General features: G+C 43.5%; 1 pseudogene across 1 annotated transcript in view; it reads left to right on the plus strand.

The window, feature by feature from the left end:
* LOC123188623 (uncharacterized) overlaps nucleotides 1-6,618 on the plus strand; it is a 30,595-nt pseudogene extending 23,977 nt beyond the window's left edge. The window contains exons 4-8 of the transcript XR_006494970.1: nucleotides 4,530-4,607; nucleotides 4,762-4,844; nucleotides 5,019-5,096; nucleotides 5,376-5,446; nucleotides 5,915-6,618. The product of XR_006494970.1 is annotated as an uncharacterized protein (transcript). The remainder of the gene's footprint in view (nucleotides 1-4,529; nucleotides 4,608-4,761; nucleotides 4,845-5,018; nucleotides 5,097-5,375; nucleotides 5,447-5,914) is intronic.
* Nucleotides 6,619-24,065: the final 17,447 nt, after the last annotated feature.

The following is a 24,065-nucleotide window of genomic DNA, read 5'->3' on the forward strand; positions in this document are numbered from 1 at the left end:
AGAGTGAAAATCAGATTGTGGCAAAAGAATTTGAGCAACAAATGAAGCCTAATAATAAACCATCTAGTGTTGCTTCTGAAATTAAATTGAAAAGTGCATGTTTATTTGCCACCAAATCTGATATTGATGAGCTAGATTTCAGCAAATCTGTTTGCTATGCTTTTGTGTGCAAAGAGGCATTATTTTCATTCGAGGACGTGCCTTCCTCTTTGCCTCCTGCTGTCACTAACATTTTGCAGGAGTTCGCTGACATCTTTCCACAAGACGTGCCACCGGGATTACCGCCTATTCGAGGGATTGAGCATCAGATTGACTTAATTCCCGGTGCGTCACTGCCAAACCGTGCGCCATACCGTACCAATCCAGAGGAGACGAAGGAGATTATGCGTCAAGTACAAGAGCTTCTCGACAAAGGTTATATACGCGAATCCCTTAGTCCTTGTGCTGTTCCTATTATTCTAGTGCCGAAAAAGGATGGTACATCACGTATGTGTGTTGATTGTAGAGGCATTAATAATATTACTATTCGTTATCGTCATCCTATTCCTAGGCTAGATGATATGCTTGATGAATTGAGTGGCTCTACAATATTCTCCAAAGTTGATTTGCGTAGTGGTTACCATCAAATTCGTATGAAATTGGGTGATGAATGGAAAACAACATTTAAAACAAAGTTTGGTTTATATGAGTGGTTAGTCATGCCTTTTGGGTTAACTAATGCGCCTAGTACTTTCATGAGACTAATGAACGAAGTTTTACGTGCTTTCATTGGACGATTTGTGGTAGTCTATTTTGATGATATACTGATTTATAGCAAATCTTTGGAAGAACATTTGGAACATTTACGTGCTGTTTTTATTGCTCTACGTGATGCACGTTTGTTTGGTAACCTTGGGAAGTGCACCTTTTGCACCGACCGAGTATCTTTTCTTGGCTATGTTGTTACTCCACAGGGAATTGAAGTTGACAAAGCCAAGATTGAAGCTATTGAGAGTTGGCCGCAGCCCAAAACGGTCACACAAGTGAGGAGTTTTCTTGGCCTCGCTGGATTCTATAGGCGTTTTGTGAGAGATTTCAGCACCATTGCTGCACCTCTCAATGAGCTTACAAAGAAAGATGTGCCTTTTCTGTGGGGTACCGCACAGGAAGAAGCCTTCACGGTATTGAAAGATAAGTTGACACATGCTCCTTTACTCCAACTTCCTGATTTTAATAAGACTTTTGAGCTTGAATGTGATGCTAGTGGAATTGGATTAGGAGGTGTGTTATTACAAGATGGCAAACCTGTTGCATACTTTTCTGAAAAATTGAGTGGGCCTAGTCTGAATTATTCTACTTACGATAAAGAATTATATGCTCTTGTTCGGACTTTAGAAACATGGCAACATTATTTATGACCCAAAGAATTTGTTATACATTCTGATCATGAATCTTTGAAACATATTAAAAGTCAAGCTAAACTGAATCGTAGACATGCTAAATGGGTTGAATTTATTGAGACTTTCCCTTATGTCATTAAACACAAGAAGGAAAAAGAAAATGTTATTGCTGATGCATTGTCTCGTCGCTATACTATGCTTTCACAACTTGACTTCAAAATATTTGCTTTGGAGACCATCAAAGATCAATATGTGCATGATGCTGATTTTAAAGATGTAATGCAGAATTGTAAAGAAGGAAGAATGTGGAACAAGTTTGTCGTTAACGATGGATTTGTGTTTCGTGCTAACAAGCTATGCATTCCAGCTAGCTCTGTTCGTCTTTTGTTGTTGCAGGAGGCGCATGGAGGAGGATTAATGGGACACTTTGGCGTGAAGAAGACGGAGGACGTACTTGCTACACATTTCTTTTGGCCAAAGATGAGACGGGATGTTGAGCGTTTTATTGCTCGCTGCACTACATGTCAAAAAGCTAAGTCACGACTCAATCCTCATGGTTTATATATGCCTTTGCCTGTACCTAGAGTTCCTTGGGAGGATATATCTATGGACTTTGTTTTAGGTTTACCTCGAACAAAGAAGGGGAGGGATAGCATATTTGTTGTCGTGGATAGATTCTCGAAAATGGCACACTTTATACCATGTCATAAAAGCGATGATGCTGTTAATGTTGCTGATTTGTTCTTTCGTGAAATTATTCGCTTGCATGGTGTGCCAAATACTATTGTTTCAGATCGTGATACTAAATTTCTTAGCCACTTTTGGAGATGTTTATGGGCCAAGTTGGGGACTAAACTGCTTTTTAGTACTACTTGTCACCCCCAAACTGATGGACAAACTGAAGTAGTCAATAGAACATTGTCTACTATGCTTAGGGCTGTTTTGAAGAATAATAAGAAAATGTGGGAGGAATGCTAGCCTCATATTGAATTTGCTTATAATCGTTCATTGCATTCTACTACTAAGATGTGCCCTTTTGAAGTTGTGTATGGTTTCCTACCTCGTGCACCTATTGATTTGTTGCCTCTTCCATCTTCGGAGAAGGTTAATTTTGATGCTAAACAACGTGCTGAATTGATTTTAAAAATGCATGAGTTAACTAAGGAAAACATTGAGCGTATGAATGCTAAATATAAACTTGCTGGAGATAAGGGTAGAAAACATGTTGTGTTTGCACCTGGAGATCTTGTTTGGTTACATTTGCGTAAGGATAGATTTCCTGATTTGCGCAAATCAAAGCTAATGCCACGTGCTGATGGTCCCTTTAAGGTGTTAGAGAAAATAAATGATAATGCATATAAACTTGAGCTGCCTGTAGATTTTGGGGTTAGTCCCACTTTTAACATTGCAGATTTGAAGCCTTATTTGGGTGAGGAAGATGAGCTTCTGTCGAGGACGACTTCATTTCAAGAAGGGGAGGATGATGAGGACATCAATACCATTGTTACACCCACAGCCCCTACTGCTACATATACGGGACCAATTACTAGAGCTCGCGCACGCCAATTAAATTATCAGGTACTTTCGTTTCTTGGTAATGATTCTAATGTTCATGAGAATATGATGCTGCTTAAATTGGATACATTTGTTTTGCTTACAAATGAAGGGCCTAGCTTGGAGAAGGATGAACATTGGAGCAAGAACAAGCATGGAGATGATGCCATGCGCAAGGGGAACAAGAACGGAGTTACAAGTGATGATTTCAGGACTTTGAAGCCACCATAATGGGTGCATGAAGCCTTGGACGAAATATACAAGATGCCATTTCATAAATTTCGTCCCGAGGCTATTATAGGTGCTGCGTCACCTTTTTATTGGGGCAGGCCCATGTAATTTCGAAATACATAAGTATAGGCTATTTTTAGAGTCCATATGTGTGGGGAAACAAGAGATAGAGTTGATTTCGGACCCCTCCACCAAGGGCCACGAAATTCCCCTCTCTTCCTCCATATATACAGCCCTTAGGGCACCGTTTAGACTTTGGGTTTTGTTTAGATTAAAAGTTCGCCATAGCTGCAACTTCGCGTACTTCGTTTGTGTTCAACGACCAGACAAAGGCGTCACAGAACCCCACCTTGATCAATAAAGCTTTCATCTTATATTCGCAATATCCAGATTGCAATCTCAGTTTCTTGCTTGTTCTTCGTTTGCTCGCAGGAAACAGACCCTCGTGGTCAGGTTGATCGTGCTCCGGCGTGGTCAATAACCTCTCGGAGTTGGTTTAGCGATTGCTAAGGCGCGACGTCCTCGCATGTTCGTAGTCGGATCGTCAAAGTCGACTTCCACCAAAGCGATATCCATCATCTCATCGAAAGACGGGACACCTTTGCCTCTATCAACGTTGCTCAACACCCGCCATGGCCTTGGAGATCTCCCTGCCAGCCATGAAGGACCGCCTCCACCTGCAAGGACTTCGCGCCACCACGCCGGATCCCTCCGTCTCCCGCTTCCGCCCGACTCCGGTGAGCTCCTGCCTAGGTCGCAGCACCGCCCCTCCTTTCTTCCTTCTTCTCTTCCTCACCTCCCCGTCTCCTTTCTGCCTAGGACCGCAGATGCCATGGATCCGCCCGGGAATCCGCGCTCCGGCGACCTCCGCCTCTGTATCCGCCTCCCCAGTCCCTGCCGCGCACGGATCCAGCCCCTGCAAGCTCCAGTCGCCGCCGCCGTCCCAACGCCGCTCGAGTCGCCGCCTGCCCACATTGATCCGGTCCCCAGACATAGACATATGCACCGCGGGTTGAATATAGCAAAATACAGGGCCTTTAAAAAAATCGAAACGTTATCTCAGATTAGCCATTTAAAAAAGGAGTGCGGGTTAAATTTCTAGAAACGGAGTGACTTTTCTGAAAAACACCGATGGCGTACGACCAGAAGCACTAAGCGCTTTATTAGTAGGGAAAGATATACAAAATATTGGTTACGCTAAAAAAGAGATTGCTTTTCTTTAAGTAATTATGAATCTGGAGAGATTAAAGGAAATGGGAGCGTGGAATCGAGAAAGCCTGGGCCTTTATAACACGCGCGCCACACACCGCCTCACAACGAAACGCAATATCGCCCTGCCCCTTCTTCTTCCTCGTCGACGCGCAGGCCCCAGGGAAAAAGAAAAACTTCTCCGTTGGAGGAAAGTCGCGTGCCGTCTCGCCCACAGGTTAGTTGGTGCCCGCCGCCCGTCTCCTCCTTCCACCGCCCCAGATCCGGTCGCCGGAGGCCGCGCCGCCGATCCGGCGTCTGTTCGCTCCTGATGCGCGCGTTGCCGTGCTTTTCTCGTTGGAGGATTTTTCTTTTTAATTTTGGGTTCGGTGTCGCTGGATCTGCGCAGGAATTGTTTCATCTTCGGTTGGTAGGATTCTTCGGCTATGGTTTGATTTGCGCGTCCGCCTCCGTGTGCGACGTAATCGTCGTGGTGGGTGTCTAGTTTAGAGGAGGCGGTTGATTTTCCGTTCAATTTTTTGTGGTGATTTGCGCCGGCGTGTGAATTTATAGATTGGGGACCAGACCGGTGCAGGGAAGGTGATTGGTCTTTTGGATTCGAACAGCACAAAGGGGAGCAGGTGATTCGATGGATAATGATCAAAACGAATGCATTGAGGCCTCTGCTGGCTACCACCGGCCGCCCTATGAGACCCATGTCTTGTCATTGGAAGATCCTCGAAGGTCAGTTGCTTAGACATGAGGTCCAAGGTCCCGGCAAGAAATTGGATTGCTTGACTTATGCTCCGGGAAAGGATTTGTTGCTTCATCCAGCTCCGTGCCTTCCTTGACCCGGCTTTTATATGACTGTGCGACATGATGGATAAAGTTATAAACCAAAGGTCTAGAATAATTATGTGGACAAAGGAATTAAGGATGAGATAAAAAAAGATTGGTCATTCACATAGCATACCAGACAAGGCATTGGAATATCATGCTTTCACCTGTGATCTTGTTATGCAGGAATTGCACACTCTAATATGAATCTGTTTAAAGTCCAATCTAGTTTCTAGTGGTACCTATGTGCTAATAGGGTGTAGTCTGGTCAGGAAGAATCATGGACAGTGATTTTTAATCTTATATATAATTTTCTGTGTGTCTTTCTAAAATGCCACTTGCACACCTAGAAAAATCTAATCTGAATGTATGCCAACTGCCATAGTCAGGAAAGTCTATTCATTCCCTGCTTGACTTATGAACTGATTAATCCAAAACTATGTAGCTAGAGAGCAGGGCCGTCATGCATACATGCCTTGTGCTTTCATGGTTGCAGTAGTTCTTTAGCAGTTTAGCTTACGGCCTGAACCAGGATCACATATTTGGGCTATTATTGCTTTTAAATAAAAATATGTAGCAATTTCTTCTTTACAGCCGCCTGTGCACCAACATTGGATTCACCTATGATCCTCATAATGTATATTTTTTATGCTTGTTACCCGTGCTGTTGGTATTTTTGCATCACCATTTCTTGGTAACGAGTTGTCATACTTCTGTGCCTGCAGCCCGTTGGCAGCAATGGCACAAGAGAGCTGGAAGGAGTCTGAGGAGACTGTCCAAACACCTGAGGCACCAATATTGTGTGTAAACAACTGCGGCTTCTTCGGTAGCAGCATGACGAACAACATGTGCTCCAAGTGCTACAGGGACTTCATTAAGGCCACGACAATGGCTGCCCCTGTAGTGGAGAAGGTGTTCTCAGTGGCATCATCTTCCAGTGTGACCTTGGAGCAAGCAAAGGCAGATGAAGTACCAGCCGTGGCTGTAGCTGATAGCCAAGCAGCACAGGAGCCTCCAAAGCCGCCCAGCAACAGATGTCTTTCATGCCGCAAGAAGGTAGGCTTGACCGGTTTCCAGTGCCGGTGCGGGGGAACATTCTGCTCCATGCACCGCTACGCTGACTCCCACGAATGCACTTTCGACTACAAGAAGGCTGGCCGGGAGCAGATTGCCAAGCAGAACCCTGTTGTGATAGCCGAGAAGATCAACAAGATATGATCGATAATCACACTGGGTTCATTTGCTTGCTATTCGTGGTGGTACCGGATTCGTCTTTACTTGAATCAGTAGGTTTCTTCTGGTCTGGACTAGGTTGCTAGGGTCTCAATTGTGTCTATCCTTCTCCTTCATGGTTCGCTTCTCTCCATTAAGAATGAAATGAAATAATGTAAATATATAAAATTCTATTGTTTTAGCTGTTCGTTTCGTATATTGCTTATTGCTCCTTGCTTATCAGTAAAGTTTCTAAGCTCAGGAAATCGTCTCGCTGCATTTTACTGTGTGTCAGACAATGGCTTCCTTCCGTGGGATTGGGACGAGTAAACTACATCTATAATACCTGAACTTGATCCTAGGGTTCACTTTGGTCACTGTATTTAATAAAGGTCAAAATACGGTCACCGAGGTTGCCAGGACGTGTCACTCTATGGTCACCAGTACCGTATCCTTTGTATTTTGCTGACGTGGCAAATACTCCTCCAGTACCGTATCCTTTGTATTTTGCTGACGTGGCAAATACTCTTCACTCTCTACTGCCACTCTAAAATTCTGTCGAACGTGGCAAATACTCCTCACTCTCTATTGCCACTCCTCTCTAAAATTCTGTCGAACGTCTTATCTGCGTTCACCGTTGAACAGCACGCCGAGCTCCAGCCGCTGCTGTAGCTCTCCAGCGCCGCGTTCTAGAGCTCCCGAAGCCTCGTGTTGTCCATGAACGATGCTAACTTGAATCCCCAACTCGCGCGCCACGCCCAACTTCAAGTTCATCGGCGTCGTTGGCCGACTGCCGGCGCCATGTTTGCAAGTGCACGGGTGCGTGGCGCCGATCGACACCATGTTTGCGATTTTGTCAACATAGGCCTTCCACCTGCCTTACGTGGCTGTCCAACATGTTCTTTCCCACCTCTCGTCCAGCCACACCCCCACAATCGCAGGCATACTCCCGGTTGGTGTACTAGTCGCCATGCCGGATGCCAAGTTGGGCGGCGTCGACGCGGAGAGCTGCGACGATGTCGGACTGCTCGCGTATGGCTACACCTAGCGGAACATCATGTTCGCCTGTTCTTTCTGCCGTCGCGGGCGACGGTGTCGAGCTCCACGGGTTCGGCGAGGCTACAACCTAACCATCGTATGCCTCCCATTGAGCCGGGGAAATGCACAGAGGTTGCCCCGCATGGTGGCTTGCTCTGTATTCTGAACACCACAAATGAGTTTGGCAATGCTGGAGGGGATGTAAATTGCGGCGACAGCGGCAACATGGCCTCTGTGAGTGCTGGTCGCTCGCAGGAGGTTCTCGGGTGGGAGAAGTGCTCTTTGTGGCGCACTAGCTAGGCAAGCAGATGAGGTACACATGAGGGGAACCGCCTTTCCAGGAGGCGGAGCGCGCGCAGGCGGTTGAGGTGCGAGCAGACCCCGTAGTCATCTCGGAGCATGTCGAAGAAGGCGAACTCGTCCGGGTGCAGCGAGCAGCCGTACTGCTCGATGAAGAGCGGGGCATCGCACGAGAGGAGCTCAAGTAGGGCGGTCTTCCACCTTAACAGGGACGACACGGCGTGAAGAAGGGCGGTGGGGAAGTAAAGGCTGTTGACAGAAGAGAGCCGAGCAGCCATGCGGTACATCGTCATGGGCTCCTGCATGGCTGGTGGGCATACGTGGCAGCCAGTGCTCAGGTTCATTCATCGGATGCGAAGAGAGATGAGAAGGATGAGCTTGCCACGTAAGCAAGTCAACTGTTAGGACAGGTCAACATATACCACATCAGTGAAATACGTTGGATACGGTAGCAATGATCGTAGAGTGACACATTTACGCAACTTCAGTGATCGTATTCTGACACATCCTGAATACAGTGATGAAAGTGAACCCTAGTGTCAAGTTTGAGTACTATAGATGTAATTCACTCGATTGGAACATGTAGCGACCAGACCTCAAACAGGGTAATCTCTGTGCATCAGTATCATCCCTGGATCGGTAATGCTGACACGCACAGTACTTCAGCATTTATAACAGAGTAGCAATCACACACTTATTACATCGAATGTCTCAAAAGAGAACTTATTACAATGAATATGGCTTAAGGCCATCTAATACGATAACAGCGGAAGGCTTGGAAGATAAAGTGAGTCCATCAACTCCAACGACACCACTGAGTGAAAGACAACGACCTATGACTCCTTACTCGTCGTCTGAAAAGTCTGCAACATGATGCGTTGCAGCCCGAAACGGGTCAGCACATGGAATATGCTCGCAATGTAACACAAGAGAGTAATGAACAGAATAATGCTATCACTACATGCATATATGGCTGGTGGAGGCCGTATGGTTAATATGTTTTGCGGAAAGCAAATTTTTCCCTACAACAAAGGAATACATTTTATTTAACTATCATGGTGGTTATTAAACATTGAGAAGGTTCACCCAACTCAATCCAAATTAAGCATCATCATTAAACTCAATCAAATTATATTAAGAGTGATGAGATGCACATGATAATCCAAGAACTAGATATTCAAGATGTCCATAACCGGGGAGACGGCTAACCATGATTAGTTTGTACACTCTGCAGAGGTTTGTGCACTTTTCCCCACAAGACTCGATCTCCTCCGTTGGATTTCTCGCACTGCATAATGTTTGAGAAACAGATGATCGAGACACAGTCTTTTCGATGAGGCCCCCTTAACAGATAGATAGGCCTGTACACCTACAATCCCCTACATCTGCTAGCCCATCATGGAAAGTTTTCCCACAACTTACTCAACTATGCCAGAGCCCATAATGGCATGTGGCTGCACACGGAAGTTTCTAGCATGAATAATCTTATGATCCCTTTGAGCCTGGGTGGCAGTCCATAGGAGAATCACACGGTACCCCCGAGATTTCCAAAAATACAGGCAACACTGGGTTCCCCAGGTGCCTCAATCCACCCAGATGTGTATTAAAGTTGCCACCTTAAGTTAACCATTAATTAACAATACTCACATCTGTCATGAATACACTCAAACCCAAACCACGTCTACGAGCATAGCATAGCAATATAAGCAACGTAGAAATAACTCCCAAAGGTTTGGTAATAAACAGGACAGTATGTACTACCTCATCTACTTCCCAAAACCCACATATTAATCAGATCCTAATCATGCAATTTTTTGAGGATTGATCGAATGCAATAAAACTGGGTAGTAAAGAGGTATGATCAAAGTGTTACTTGCCTTGCTGATGATCCGTGAAATCTAGAGACTCGTAGTAGCACGCTTCGCACTCCGAGTACTCTATCGCAAACAAACAAGCATACAATAAGCAATCAAATAAAGATGCACGGGTAAAACTCAAATAAGAAAATCTAACCATAAAGTTCAACTTAACTCTGGTTTGCAAAAAGAATCAAATCAAATGAAGCAACGAAACTCAAACTGCGAAAGAAACAAGCTTTGATTACTAATTTGGACTAAAGTCAAATTTTACAGTAACAAAAACTTGTTTAAGTTGATTAAACAGAAAGAGGGCTTTGAGACGAAACTCTAGGCGCTTGAATCGCCTGATTCCGATAAACAAGCGAAAAAATAAACTAAAATGAAAATCGGATCAGAAATCGCGATCGAAAATAATCGCAAAATATTTGTGAAAAAGAAAAACTGATGAACAGGCTAACGAACGAATGTTCGCTGTCTTCGGCTAAATGGTGAAAACCATTCGAACGAATGGGCGTTCGCTAAATAAATAAACCGACGGAAAACCGATCTAAAAAAATAAATCGATTTTTTTAAAAAAACCAGATCTAGATCTAGGGTTTACCGAAATAAACCAAAGAAAAAAATGGCGGCGTCTGCGCGAGGCGCGGCAGTGGTGACGGCGGCGGCGGCGCGGGGATCGAGGCACGACGCGGGGCTCGAGGCGCGGCTAGGGTTCGGCGGCAGCTGGGGTGGGCTGGGGCTGGCAGGGTCGCGGGCTTATAAAGCCTGGGGCGAGGCGGAGTCCGGGTCGCCCACGGCGGCCCAAGTCGGTTCGACCACTTTCTTTTTAAATAAATCAGTGCAGAAAAACGAAGAAAATAAATACTAAACTGACTCCAAAAATCCTGAATTAAAATTTCCCTGTCCTCTAAAAATCTACCGGACAAGGTGAACATTTATTTGGGACTCTAATCCAATTTTTAAGAACGCATATTTTTCCTAATTCAAATAAAATAGCGATAAAACTCCGAATAAAAAAATCATATTTGATTTTAATATTAAATCTCCAATATTTCTTTATTTTGAGGAAGTCATTTTATCCTCTCTCTCTTTCATTTTTATAAAAGAAATATTCGAAGAGAAAATAATTAAAATCAAACTATCCTCTTTTTCAAAATTCGAGTAAACTCAAATATGAAAATAACGAAATTCCCAACACTCTCCGTGGGTCCTTGAGTTGCGCAGAATTTCTAGGATCAAGCCAAAATGCAATAAAATATGATATGCAATGATGATCTAATGCTTAACATTCCAAATTGAAAATTTGGGATGTTATAGTACAACCCATTGCCGGCGGTCATTACTGCTCCGATACGATACTCCGACATGGTAAACTAGCCTAGCCTCGCCTGCATCTTCCTTGAGTTCGTCCCTTGGTCAGCAGCCGGGTCGCCTATCATGAGGCCATGGCAAAAAGCTCCTGTGACTCCAATTCCCATCTTGCAGCAAGGTGCAGGTGGGCAGTTGTTGGAGCAGGAGTATGTGTTGCAGCGTTATTGCGAGAGTTTTTCGCAATTTGGGTTTTCTTTTCAATTTAAGGCATCTCCAATGGTTTTAAGATAGTTTTTGGTAGACTTTGCCACATAGGATCTTTGATGATGTGTCATACAATATATGAGGGAGGAGAGGAAGATTGCGTGTACATGAACCAACACCCTTGCACAAGCTCCAATGTAGAATGAGAGAGCACCTTATTTATTATCTCACATCCTATTGGGCAAACTAGATATAATTCATTGGAGTTGTTGTATGCTAAGGTGTTGGTTAATGACATGGCATATTTTACCAACAAGCTAACATACAAACTGTTGGAGATGCCCTTATAGAAAAGCTTGCGATTCTTGCACCTCGGGTGGGTGAGCAGTGTCGAAATACCTGCAACAGTGACTGTACCGCGGCCAACTACGCGTTTCAGGGAACATGAGTTACATGGTCAACTGTGTCTTCCTATGCATCTACTGAAGGAAATATGCCCTAGAGGCAATAATAAAGTTATTATTTATTTCCTTATATCATGATAAATGTTTATTATTCATGCTAGAATTGTATTAATCGGAAACATAATACATGTGTGAATACATAAACAAACAGAGTGTCACTAGTATGCCTCTACTAGACTAGCTCGTTAAGCGAAGATGGTTATGTTTCCTAACCATGAACAAAAGAGTTGTTATTTGATTAACGGGATCACATCATTAGAAGAATGATGTGATTGACTTGACCCATTCCGTTAGCTTAGCACTCGATCGTTTAGTATGTTGCTATTGCTTTCTTCATGACTTATACATGTTCCTATGACTATGAGATTATGCAACTCCCGTTTACCGGAGGAACACTTTGTGTTCTACCAAACGTCACAACGTAACTGGGTGATTATAAAGGAGCTCTACAGGTGTCTCCAAAGGTACATGTTGGGTTGGCGTATTTCGAGATTAGGATTTGTCACTCCGATTGTCGGAGAGGTATCTCTGGGCCCTCTCGGTAATGCACATCACATAAGCCTTGCAAGCATTACAACTAATGAGTTAGTTGTGAGATGATGTATTACGGAACAAGTAAAGAGACTTGCCGGTAACGAGATTGAACTAGGTATTAAGATACCGACGATCGAATCTCGGGCAAGTAACATACCGATGGCAAAGGGAACAACGTATGTTGTTATGCGGTCTGACCGATAAAGATCTTCGTAGAATATGTAGGAGCCAATATGAGCATCTAGGTTCCGCTATTGGTTATTGACCGGAGACGTGTCTCGGTCATGTCTACATTGTTCTCGAACCCGTAGGGTCCGCACGCTTAAGGTTTCGATGACAGTTATATTATGAGTTTATGAGTTTTGATGTACCGAAGTTAGTTCGGAGTCCCGGATGTGATCACGGACATGACGAGGAGTCTCGAAATGGTCGAGACATAAAGATTGATATATTGGACGGCTATATTCGGACACCGGAAGTGTTCCGGGGAAGTTTCGGATAAAACCGGAGCACCGGGGGGGTTACCGGAAGCCCCCGGGGGGTTAATGGGCCTCATGGGCCTAAAGTGGAGAAGAGGAGGGGCTGCCAGGGCAGGCCGCGCGCCCCCTCTCCCCCTAGTCCGAATTGGACAAGGAGGGAGGGGCGGCGCCCCCCTCTCCTCTCTTCCTTCCTTCCCCCTCTCCTACTTGGACAAGGAAAGGGAGGGGAGTCCTACTCCCGGTAGGAGTAGGACTCCTCCTGCGCGCCTCCTACTAGGGCCGGCCGCACCCCCCCTTTGGATCCTTTATATACGGAGGCAAGAGGCACCCCAGAGACACAAGTTGATCCACGTGATCATATTCTTAGCCGTGTGCGGTGCCCCCTTCCACCATAGTCCTCGATAATATTGTAGCGGTGCTTAGGCGAAGCCCAGCGATAGTAGAACATCAAGATCGTCACCATGCCGTCATGCTGACGGAACTCTTCCCCGACACTTTGCTGGATCGGAGTCCGGGGATCGTCATCGAGCTGAACGTGTGCTAAAACTCAGAGGTGCCGTAGTTTCGGTGCTTGATCGGTCGGGCCGTGAAGACATACAACTACATCAACCGCGTTGTGCTAACGCTTCCACTGTCAATCTACAAGGGTACGTAGATCACACTCTCCCCTCTTGTTGCTATGCATCACCATGATCTTGCGTGTGCGTAGGAATTTTTTTGAAATTACTATGAAACCCAACAGTGGTATCAGAGCCTAGGTTTTATGTGTTGATGTTATATGCGCGAGTAGAACACAAGTGAGTTGTGGGCTATATAAGTCATACTGCTTACCAGCATGTCATACTTTGGTTCGACGGTATTGTTGGATGAAGCGGCCCAGACCGACATTACGCGTACGCTTACGCGAGACCGGTTCTCCCAACGTGCTTTGCACAAAGGTGGCTAGCGACAGTTTCTCCAACTTTAGTTGAACCGAGTGTGGCTACGCCCGGTCCTTGCAAAGGTTAAAACAACACCAACTTGACAAACTATCGTTGTGGTTTTGATGCGTAGGTAAGATTGGTTCTTGCTTAAGCCCGTAGCAGCCACGTAAAACTTGCAACAACAAAGTAGAGAACGTCTAACTTGTTTTTGCAGGGCATGTTGTGATGTGATATGGTCAAGACATGATGCTAAATTTTATTGTATGAGATGATCATGTTTTGTAACCGAGTTATCGGCAACTGGCAGGAGCCATATGGTTGTCGCTTTATTGTATGCAATGCAATCGTGCTGTAATGCTTTACTTTATCACTAAGCGGTAGCGATAGTCGTGGAAGCATAAGATTGGCGAGACGACAACGATGCTATGATGGAGATCAAGGTGTCACGCCGGTGACGATGGTGATCACGACGGTGCTTCGAAGATGGAGATCACAAGCACAAGATGATGATGGCCATATCATATCACTTATATTGATTGCATGTGATGTTTATCTTTTATGCGTCTTATCTTGCTTTGATTGACGGTAGCATTTTAATATGATCTCTCACTAATTATCAAGAAGTGTTCTCCCCGAGTATGCACCGTTGCGAAAGTTCTTCGTGTTGAGACACCACGTGATGATCGGGTGTGATAGGCTCTACGTTCAAATACAACGGGTGCAAAACAGTTGCACATGCGGAATACTCAGGTTATACTTGACGAGCCAAGCATATACAGATATGGCCTCGGAACACAGAGACCGAAAGGTCGAGCGTGAATCATATAGTAGATATGATCAACATAGTGATGTTCACCAATGAAACTACTCCATCTCACGTGATGATCGAACATGGTTTAGTTGATTTGGATCACGTGATCACTTAGAGGATTAGAGGGATGTCTATCTAAGTGGGAGTTCTTAAGTAATATGATTAATTTAACTTAAATTTATCATGAACTTAGTCCTGGTAGTATTTTGCAAATCATGTTGTAGATCAATAGCTCGCGTTGTTGCTTCCCTGTGTTTATTTTGATATGTTCCGAGAGAAAATTGTGTTGAAAGATGTTAGTAGCAATGATGCGGATTGGATCCGTGATCTGAGGTTTATCCTCATTGCTGCACAGAAGAATTATGTCCTTGATGCACCGCTAGGTGACAGACCTGTTGCAGGAGCAGATGCAGACGTTATGAACGTTTGGCTAGCTCAATATGATGACTACTTAATAGTTTAGTGCACCATGCTTAACGGCTTAGAATTGGGACCTCAAAAGACATTTTGAACGTCATGGACCATATGAGATGTTCCAGGAGTTGAAGTTAATATTTCAAGCAAATACCCGAGTTGAGAGATATGAAGTCTCCAACAAGTTCTATAGCCAAAAGATGGAGGAGAATCACTCAACTAGTGAGCATGTGCTCAGATTGTCTGGGTACTACAATCGCTTGAATCAAGTGGGAGTTAATCTTCCAGATAAGATAGTGATTGACAGAATTCTCTAGTCACCATCACCAAGTTAGTAGAACTTCGTGATGAACTATAGTATGCAAGGGATGACGAAAACGACTCCCGAGCTTTTCATGATGATGAAATCGATGAAGGTAGAAATCAAGAAAGAGCATCAAGTGTTGATGGTAGACAAGACCACTAGTTTCAATAAAAGGGCAAAGGGAAGAAGGGGAACTTCAAGAAGAACAGAAAGCAAGTTGCTGCTCAAGTGAAGAAGCCCAAGTATGGTCCTAAGCCTGAGACTAAGTGCTTCTACTGCAAGGGACTGGTTACTGGAAGCGGAATTACCCCAAATGGTTGGCGGATAAGAAGGATGGCAAAGTGAACATAAGTATATTTGATATACATGTTATTGATGTGTACTTTACTAGTGTTTATAGCAACCCCTCAGTATTTGATACTAGTTCAGTTGCTAAACTCGAAACGGGAGTTGCAGAATAAACAGAGACTAGTTAAGGGTGAAGTGACGATGTGTGTTGGAAGTGATTCCAAGATTGATATGATCATCATCGCACACTCCCTATACTTTCGGGATTAGTGTTGAACCTGAAAAAGTGTTATTTGGTGTTTTGTGTTGAGCATGAATATGATTTGATCATGTTTATTGTAATACGGTTATTCATTTAAGTAAGAGAATAAATTCTTGTTCTGTTTACATGAATAAAACCTTATATGGTTACACACCCAATGAAAATAGTTCGCTGGATCTCGATCGTAGTAATACACATAATCATAATATTGAAACCAAAAGATGCAAAGTTAATAATGATAGTGCAACTTATTTGTGGCACTGCCGTTTAGGTCATATTGGTGTAAAGCGCATGAAGAAACTCCATGCTAATGGGTTTTTGGAATCACTTGATTATGAATCAGTTGATGCTTGCGAACCATGCCTCATGGGCAAGATGACTAAAACGCCGTTCTCCGGAACTATGGAGCAAGCAACTAACTTATTGGAAATAATACATACTGATGTATGAGATCCGATGAGTGTTAAGGCTCGTGGCGGGTATCATTATTTTCTGACCTTCACAGATGATTTGAGCAGATATGGGTATATCTACTTAATGAAACACAAGTCTGAAATATTTGAAAAGTTCAAAGAATTTCAGAGTGAAGTGGAGAATCATCGTAACAAGAAAATAAAAGTTTGGGATTGTGATGCTTATATGAAAAAGTTTCATCCTGATAAGCTCAAACCCAAATCGGAGAAATATGTCTTCATAGGATACCCAAAGGAGACTATTGGGTACACCTTCTATCACAGATCCGAAGGCAAGACATTCGTTGCTAAGAATGGATCCTTTCTAGAGAAGGAGTTTGAGTGGGAGGAAAGTAGAACTTGATGAGGTAACTGTACCTGCTCCCTTATTGGAAAGTAGTTCATCACAGAAATCTGTTCTTGTGACTACTACACCAATTAGTAAGGAAGCTAATGATGATGATCATGTAACTTCAAATAAAGTCACTACCGAATCTCGTAGGTAAACCAGAGTGAGATCCACACCAGAGTGGTACGGTAATCCTGTTCTGGAAATCATGTTACTAGACCATGACGAACTTGCGAACTATGAGGAAGCGATGATGAGCCCAGATTCCGCAAAATGGTTTGAGGCCATGAAATCTGAGATATGATCCATGTATGAGAACAAAGTATGGACTTTGATGGATTTGCCCGATGATTGGCAAGCCATAGAAAATAAATGGATCTTCAAGAGGAAGACGGACGCTGATAGTAGTGTTACTATCTACAAAGCTAGAATTGTCGAAAAAGGTTTTTGACAAAGTTCAAGGTGTTGACTACGATGAAATTTTCTCACTCGTAGCGATGCTTAAGTCTGTCCAAATCATGTTAGCAATTGCCGCATTTTTATGAAATCTGGCAAATGGATAAACAAAACTACATTCCTTAATGGATTTAAAGAAGAGTTGTATATGATGCAACCAGAAGGTTTTGTCAATCCTAAAGGTGCTAAACAAAATATGAAAGCTCCAGCGATCCATCTATGGACTGGTGCAAGCATCTCGGAGTTGGAATATACGCTTTGATAAGTTGATCAAAGCATATAGTTTTATACAGACTTGCGGTGAAGCCTGTATTTACAAGAAAGTGAGTGGGAGCACTACAACATTTCTGATAAGTATATGTGTATGACATATTGTTGATCAGAAATAATGTAGAATTATTCTGCAAAGCATAAATGAGTGTTTGAAAGGATTTTTTCAAAGAAAGGCCTCGGTGAAGCTGCTTACATATTGAGCATCAAGATCTATAGAGATAGATCAAGACGCTTGATAAGTTTTTTTCAATGAGTACATACCTTGACAATATTTTGAAGTAGTTCAAAAATTGGAACAGTCAAAGAAAGAGTTCTTGGCTGTGTTACAAGGTGTGAAATTGAGTAAGACTCAAAGCCCGACCACGGCAGAAGATAGAAAGAGAATGAAAGTCATTCCCTATGCCTCAGCCATAGGTTCTATAAAGTATGCCATGCTGTGTACCAGATCTATTGTATACCCTACACTGTGTTAAGCAAGGGAGTACAATAGTGATCTAAGAGTAGATCACTGGACATCGGTCAAAATTACCCTTAGTGGAATAAGGAAATATTTCCCAATTATGGAGGTGACAAAAAGGTTCGTAGTAAAAAGTTACGTCGATGCAAGTTTTGACACACATCTGGATGACTCTAAGTCTCGATCTAGATACATATTGAAAGTGGGAGCAATTAGCTAGAGTAGCTCCGTGCAGAGCATTGTAGACATAGAATTCGCAAAATACTTACAGATCTGTATGTGACAGACCCGTTGACTAAAATTATCTCACAAGCAAAACATGATCACACCTTAGTACTCTTTGGGTGTTAATCACATAAACGATGTGAACTAGATTACTGACTCTAGTAAACCCTTTGGGTATAGGTCACATGACAATGTGAACTATGGGTGTTAATCACATGGTGATGTGAACTATTAGTGTTGAATCACATGGCGATGTGAACTAGATTATTGACTCTAGTGCAAGTGGGAGACTGAAGGAAATATGCCCTAGAGGCAATAATAAAGTTATTATTTATTTCCTTATATCATGATAAATGTTTATTATTCATGCTAGAATTGTATTAACTGGAAACATAATACATGTGTGAATACATAGACAAATAGAGTGTCACTAGTATGCCTCTACTAGAGTAGCTCGTTAATCGAAGATGGTTATGTTTCCTAACCATGAACAAAAGAGTTGTTATTTGATTAACGGGATCACATCATTAGAAGAATGATGTGATTGACTTGACCCATTCCATTAGCTTAGCACTCGATCGTTTAGTATGTTGCTATTGCTTTCTTCATGACTTATACATGTTCCTATGATTATGAGATTATGCAACTCCCGTTTACCGGAGGAACACTTTGTGTGCTACCAAATGTCACAACGTAACTGGGTGATTATAAAGGAGCTCTACAGGTGTCTCCAAAGGTACATGTTGGGTTGGCGTATTTCGAGATTAGGATTTGTCACTCCGATTGTCGGAGAGGTATCTCTGGGCCCTCTCGGTAATGCACATCACATAAGCCTTGCAAGCATTACAACTAATGAGTTAGTTGTGGTATGATGTATTACGGAACGAGTAAAGAGACTTGCCGGTAACGAGATTGAACTAGGTATTAAGATATCAACGATCGAATCTCGGGCAAGTAACATGCCGATGGCAAAGGGAACAACGTATGTTGTTATGCGATCTGACCGATAAAGATCTTCGTAGAATATGTAGGAGCCAATATGAGCATCCAGGTTCTGCTATTGGGTATTGACCGGAGACGTGTCTCGGTCATGTCTACATTGTTCTTGAACCCGTAGGGTCCGCACGCTTAAGGTTTCGATGACAGTTATATTATGAGTTTATGAGTTTTGATGTACCGAAGTTAGTTCGGAGTCCCGGATGTGATCACGGACATGACGAGGAGTCTCGAAATGGTCGAGACATAAAGATTGATATATTGGACGGCTATATTCGGACACCGGAAGTGTTCCGGGGAAGTTTCGGATAAAACCGGAGCATCGGGGGGGTTACCGGAACCCCCCGAGGGGTTAATGGGCCTCATGGGCCTAAAGTGGAGAAGAGGAGGGGATGCCAGGGCAGGCCGCGCGCCCCCTCTCCCCCTAGTCCAAATTGGACAAGGAGGAAGGGGCGGCGCCCCCTCTCCTCTCTCCCTTCCTTCCCCCTCTCCTACTTGGACAAGGAAAGGGAGGGGAGTCCTACTCCCGGTAGGAGTAGGACTCCTCCTGCGCGCCTCCTACTAGGGCCGGCCGCACCCCCCCATTGGATCCTTTATATACGGAGGCAAGAGGCACCCCAGAGACACAAGTTGATCCACGTGATCATATTCTTAGCCGTGTGCGGTGCCCCCTTCCACCATAGTCCTCGATAATATTGTAGCGGTGCTTAGGCGAAGCCCTGCGACAGTAGAACATCAAGATCATCACCACGCCGTCGTGCTGACGGAACTCTTCCCCGACACTTTGCTGGATCGGAGTCCGGGGATCATCATCGAGCTGAATGTGTGCTAAAACTCGGAGGAGCCGTAGTTTCGGTGCTTGATCGGTCGGGCCGTGAAGACATACGACTACATCAACCGCGTTGTGCTAACGCTTCCGCTGTCGATCTACAAGGGTACGTAGATCACACTCTCCCCTCTCGTTGCTATGCATCACCATGATCTTGCGTGTGCGTAGGAATTTTTTTAAAATTACTACGAAACCCAACATCTACTACTCCCATCCGTTCCAAAATATAGTGCTTTATCTATTTCCGTGCTTCAACTTTGACCATAAATTTAACCAATGGGACCGACTACGACGGAAGCAAAAGTTATACTAGTGAATTCGTTTTCAAAAGAAGTTTTCAAATATATAATTTTTTCTCTCACTGCAGTCGGTCTTGTTGGTTAAATTTATGATCAAAGTTGGACCTCAGGAAGCGCAGACGCACTATGTTTTGGAATGGAGGGAGTAGCTTTTTGTTTTGAACTCAATCTCCTAATTCTCCGTGCACCATGGCTACGTACCTCCGTCCGTTTATGGTTCAACATTACTAGCGCCCACAAATCACTCTTCGATCCGGCAACAACAATCTAGATCAGGTGCTATGGAAGACTAAGGTGGGTCTACGGTCTGCAATTTCTGGATTGTTCATTATATGATGTGTAGGTGTGATTATCATGTTGTTCAGGTTACTACTTCTAGATATTCACTTACTGTATCTAGAGACATTGATGTGTAGGTGTGATTATCATGGGTCATATTTTAGTTTGCATTATGATCATGATTTAACTACAAACTGTTTAAAGTAATAGGTAACACATACTATTGGCATGATCGCAACAAATGACTATTTTTCCGTCAGAAAATTCTTTTGACAATTAAACGAAGTTTTTTAAGGCATAGAGTAAGTACTCTATTTTACAGTAACTATATAGATAGATATGTCACTGCTTTTACAGTTTTGATTTTTGCCATCACAAGCATATAGGCGCACACACAGTTTTACAATCTCCATGTCCTTCCTTTGGTAGTCATGTACATTTCCTTGTCACTTGGCAGCCAGGTTATAGATATGGTTATTATTGTTCTGGGCTTGCAACATAGCAAGGATAAGTGAATAGTAAAAAAAGATGCCAACAAAAGAAAGTTACATAGCATTTGAGAAATACACATTGTAAATGCCAACAGAAGGAAACAATTGTAAACCTTCTTAAGAAATAGCTTAGTAATTCACTTCATATTCTTTTTGGTTTAACATAAAAGTTAGTTTAAGGATATTTCTATATAGATAATATTGACACCTTTGTTCAAGTCGCTATCCAACTGAATCGCTTCCAGTGGCACTGTATCTCTCAGAGGAATATCGGCCATCTCTGTGTGGCACTTCTTCAACTGAGAAACGTGGAACACATCGTGAACTCCTGACAATCCTTCGGGCAATTCCAACTTGTAAGCAACTTCCCCCATACGTTCCAAAACTTTGTATGGTCTCACTAAACGTGGTGCTAACTTTCCATTAACTCCAAAGCGCTTCACTCCTCGAAGTGGTGATACACGAAGATACACTCTGTCCCCAACTTCGTAAACTATCTCCTTGCGTTTAGAATCCGCATAGCTCTTCTTCCTGGACTGGGCTACTTTGAGTCTATCGTGAATCAACTTAACCTTCTCTTCAGACTCTTTAATCAAATCTGGTCCAAACAACTATCGGTCTCCAACTTCATCCCACAACAATGATGTCCTGCACCTCCTTCCGTACAATGCTTCGAAAGGGGCCATCTTCAAACTGGCTTGATAGCTGTTGTTGTAAGAGAACTCTGTATAAGGAAAATTGTCGTCCCAACTAGATCCATAATCTAGTGCACAAGCTCTCAACATGTCCTCCAAAATCTGATTGACTCTCTCAGTTTGTCCATCTATCTGTGGGTGAAAAGCTGTACTGAACTCTAGCCTGGTTCCCAAAGTTTCATGCAACTGATTCCAAAACTTTGAGGTAAACTGGGTTCCTCTATCTGATACAATGGTCCTCGGAACTCCATGCAAACATACGATCCTGGTCATGTATATCTTTGCCAACTTAGCACTGGTGTAAGTGGTCTTCACTGGGATGAAATGAGCTACTTTCGTCAAACGATTGACTACAACCCATATCGAGTTATAGCCTGAACGAGTCCTGGGCAATCCCATGATAAAATCCATGCCTAGCTTGTCCCACTTCCATTCGGGTATCGGCAATGGTTGTAGCAATCCTGCTGGCTTCTAATGCTCTGCCTTCACTCTCTGACATACATCACAAACTGCTACATACTCCACAATATCCTTCTTCATTCCGGTCCATCAGAAACTATCCTTCAAATCCAGGTACATTTTAGTATTTCCTGGGTGAATCGAATATGGCGAATCATGGGCCTCCTGCAAAATCAGCTTCCTGATCTCCTGATCATTTGCCACATATACACGTTCCTCGAACCATAAGGTATCGTGCTCATGCTCACGAAATCCTTTAGCCTTTCCTTTGCTCATCCTTTCCTTTATCTCGGCAATCTCCTTGTCCGTCTTCTGAGCTTCTCTGATATTATACATCAAAGTAGACTGAATCTCCAATGCTGCTACATAGCCTCTCGGAACTATCTCCAAACATAGCTCGCGAAGATCCTCTGCTAACTCCTTGGGTAACTCTCCGGTCATGAGTGTATTGACATGACTCTTGCGGCTCAACGCATCGGCTACTACGTTAGCCTTTCCGGGATGATAATGCAACTTCATATCATAATCCTTAATGAGTTCCAACCATCTCCTCTGCTTGAGATTCAACTCCTTCTGCGTGAAGATATACTTCAAACTCTTGTGATCCATGTATACCTCACAATGGTTTCCGATGAGAAAATGTCTCCAAGTCTTCAACGCATCTACTACGGCTACTAACTTCAAATCATGTGTAGCATAATTTAACTCATGGGGTTTAAGCTGTCGTGAGGCATATGAAACAACTCTTCCCTCCTGCATAAGTACGGCTCCAAGTCCTCGAAGAGAAGCATCACAATACACTTCATAATCCTTGCGTTGATCTGGCAGAATCAACACTGGTGATGTAACCAAGCATTTCTTCAACTCCTGAAAATTGGCCTCACATTCCTCAGTCCATTTGAACTTGGTGTCCTTCTTTAACAACTCCGTCATAGGCTTTGCAATCTTCGAGAAATTCTCAATGAACCTCCGGTAGTATCCCGCGAGTCCAAGAAAACTCCGGATCTCTCCAACTGACATGGGTGCCTCCTAATTTTTCACAGTGACATCTTTGGTGGGGTCTACCACTATTCCTTCTCCAGATATATCATGTCCAAGGAATTCAACTTCCTTCAACCAAAACTCACACTTGCTGAACTTGGCGTACACTTGATGTTCTCTGAGCTTCCCAAGTACTAAATGCAAATGCTCTTTATGCTCCTCTTCATTCTTCGAGTAGACCAGAATATCATCAATGAACACCACAACGAACTTATCCAAAAACTCCATAAACACCTTGTTCATCATGTTCGTAAAATAGGCAGGTGCGTTAGTCAGGCCAAATGACATAACGGTATACTCATATAGCCCGTACCTCATGGTAAAAGCTGTCTTAGGTATGTCCTGCTCTCGAATCTTCAGCTAGTGGTACCCTGATCGCAGATCGATCTTGGAAAACACCTTAGCTCCTTGCAGCTGATCAAACAAATCATTGATCATCGGCAGTGGGTACTTGTTCTTGATCGTCACCTCATTCAATCCTTGATAATCAACAACCATCCTCAACGATCCATCCTTCTTCTCCACTAGAAGTACCGGTGATCCCCAAGGTGACGAGCTTGGGCGAATATATCCTTTATCCAGTAACTCCTTAATCTGCTTCTTAATTTCCTCTAAATCCTGTGCGGGCATCCTGTACGGTCTCTTAGATATTGGCCCTGTGCCTGGCAGAATCTCAATCAAAAACTCGATGTCTCTATCCGGTGGCATGCCTAGCAACTCTTCTGGAAATACATTTGGGAAATCCCTCACCACTGGTACTTCCTCCTATACAACTCCTAATAAGGAATTTACTTGAGTCCTAATCGGCACGTGCCGGGATACATACTTGATCCTTCTTCCTTCTGGGATGGTGAGCAAAATTGACTTACTGGCGCAATCGATGTTTCATCCATACATCGATAGCCAATCCATACCCAGAATCACATCCAAACCTTGCGACTCCAAAATTATCAGATCTGAGGGGAAAATATGCCTACCTATAGCGACCCGACTCGGTACGAGTCGAAGTCTCTATGCTTACCGTGCTAGTCCCTGGATCGACTTGCTAGCACACACAGTACTCGATGAAATAACAGAAATAACACACATCTCTTTATTACATCGATAGTCCAGGAGCAATACATTTATTACAAAATAGGGCATAAAGCCAATAAGCAAATACTGCGGAAGCA

Source organism: Triticum aestivum, chromosome 2A (genome assembly GCF_018294505.1).
Source record: "Triticum aestivum cultivar Chinese Spring chromosome 2A, IWGSC CS RefSeq v2.1, whole genome shotgun sequence".
Taxonomy (NCBI): Eukaryota; Viridiplantae; Streptophyta; class Magnoliopsida; order Poales; family Poaceae; genus Triticum; species Triticum aestivum.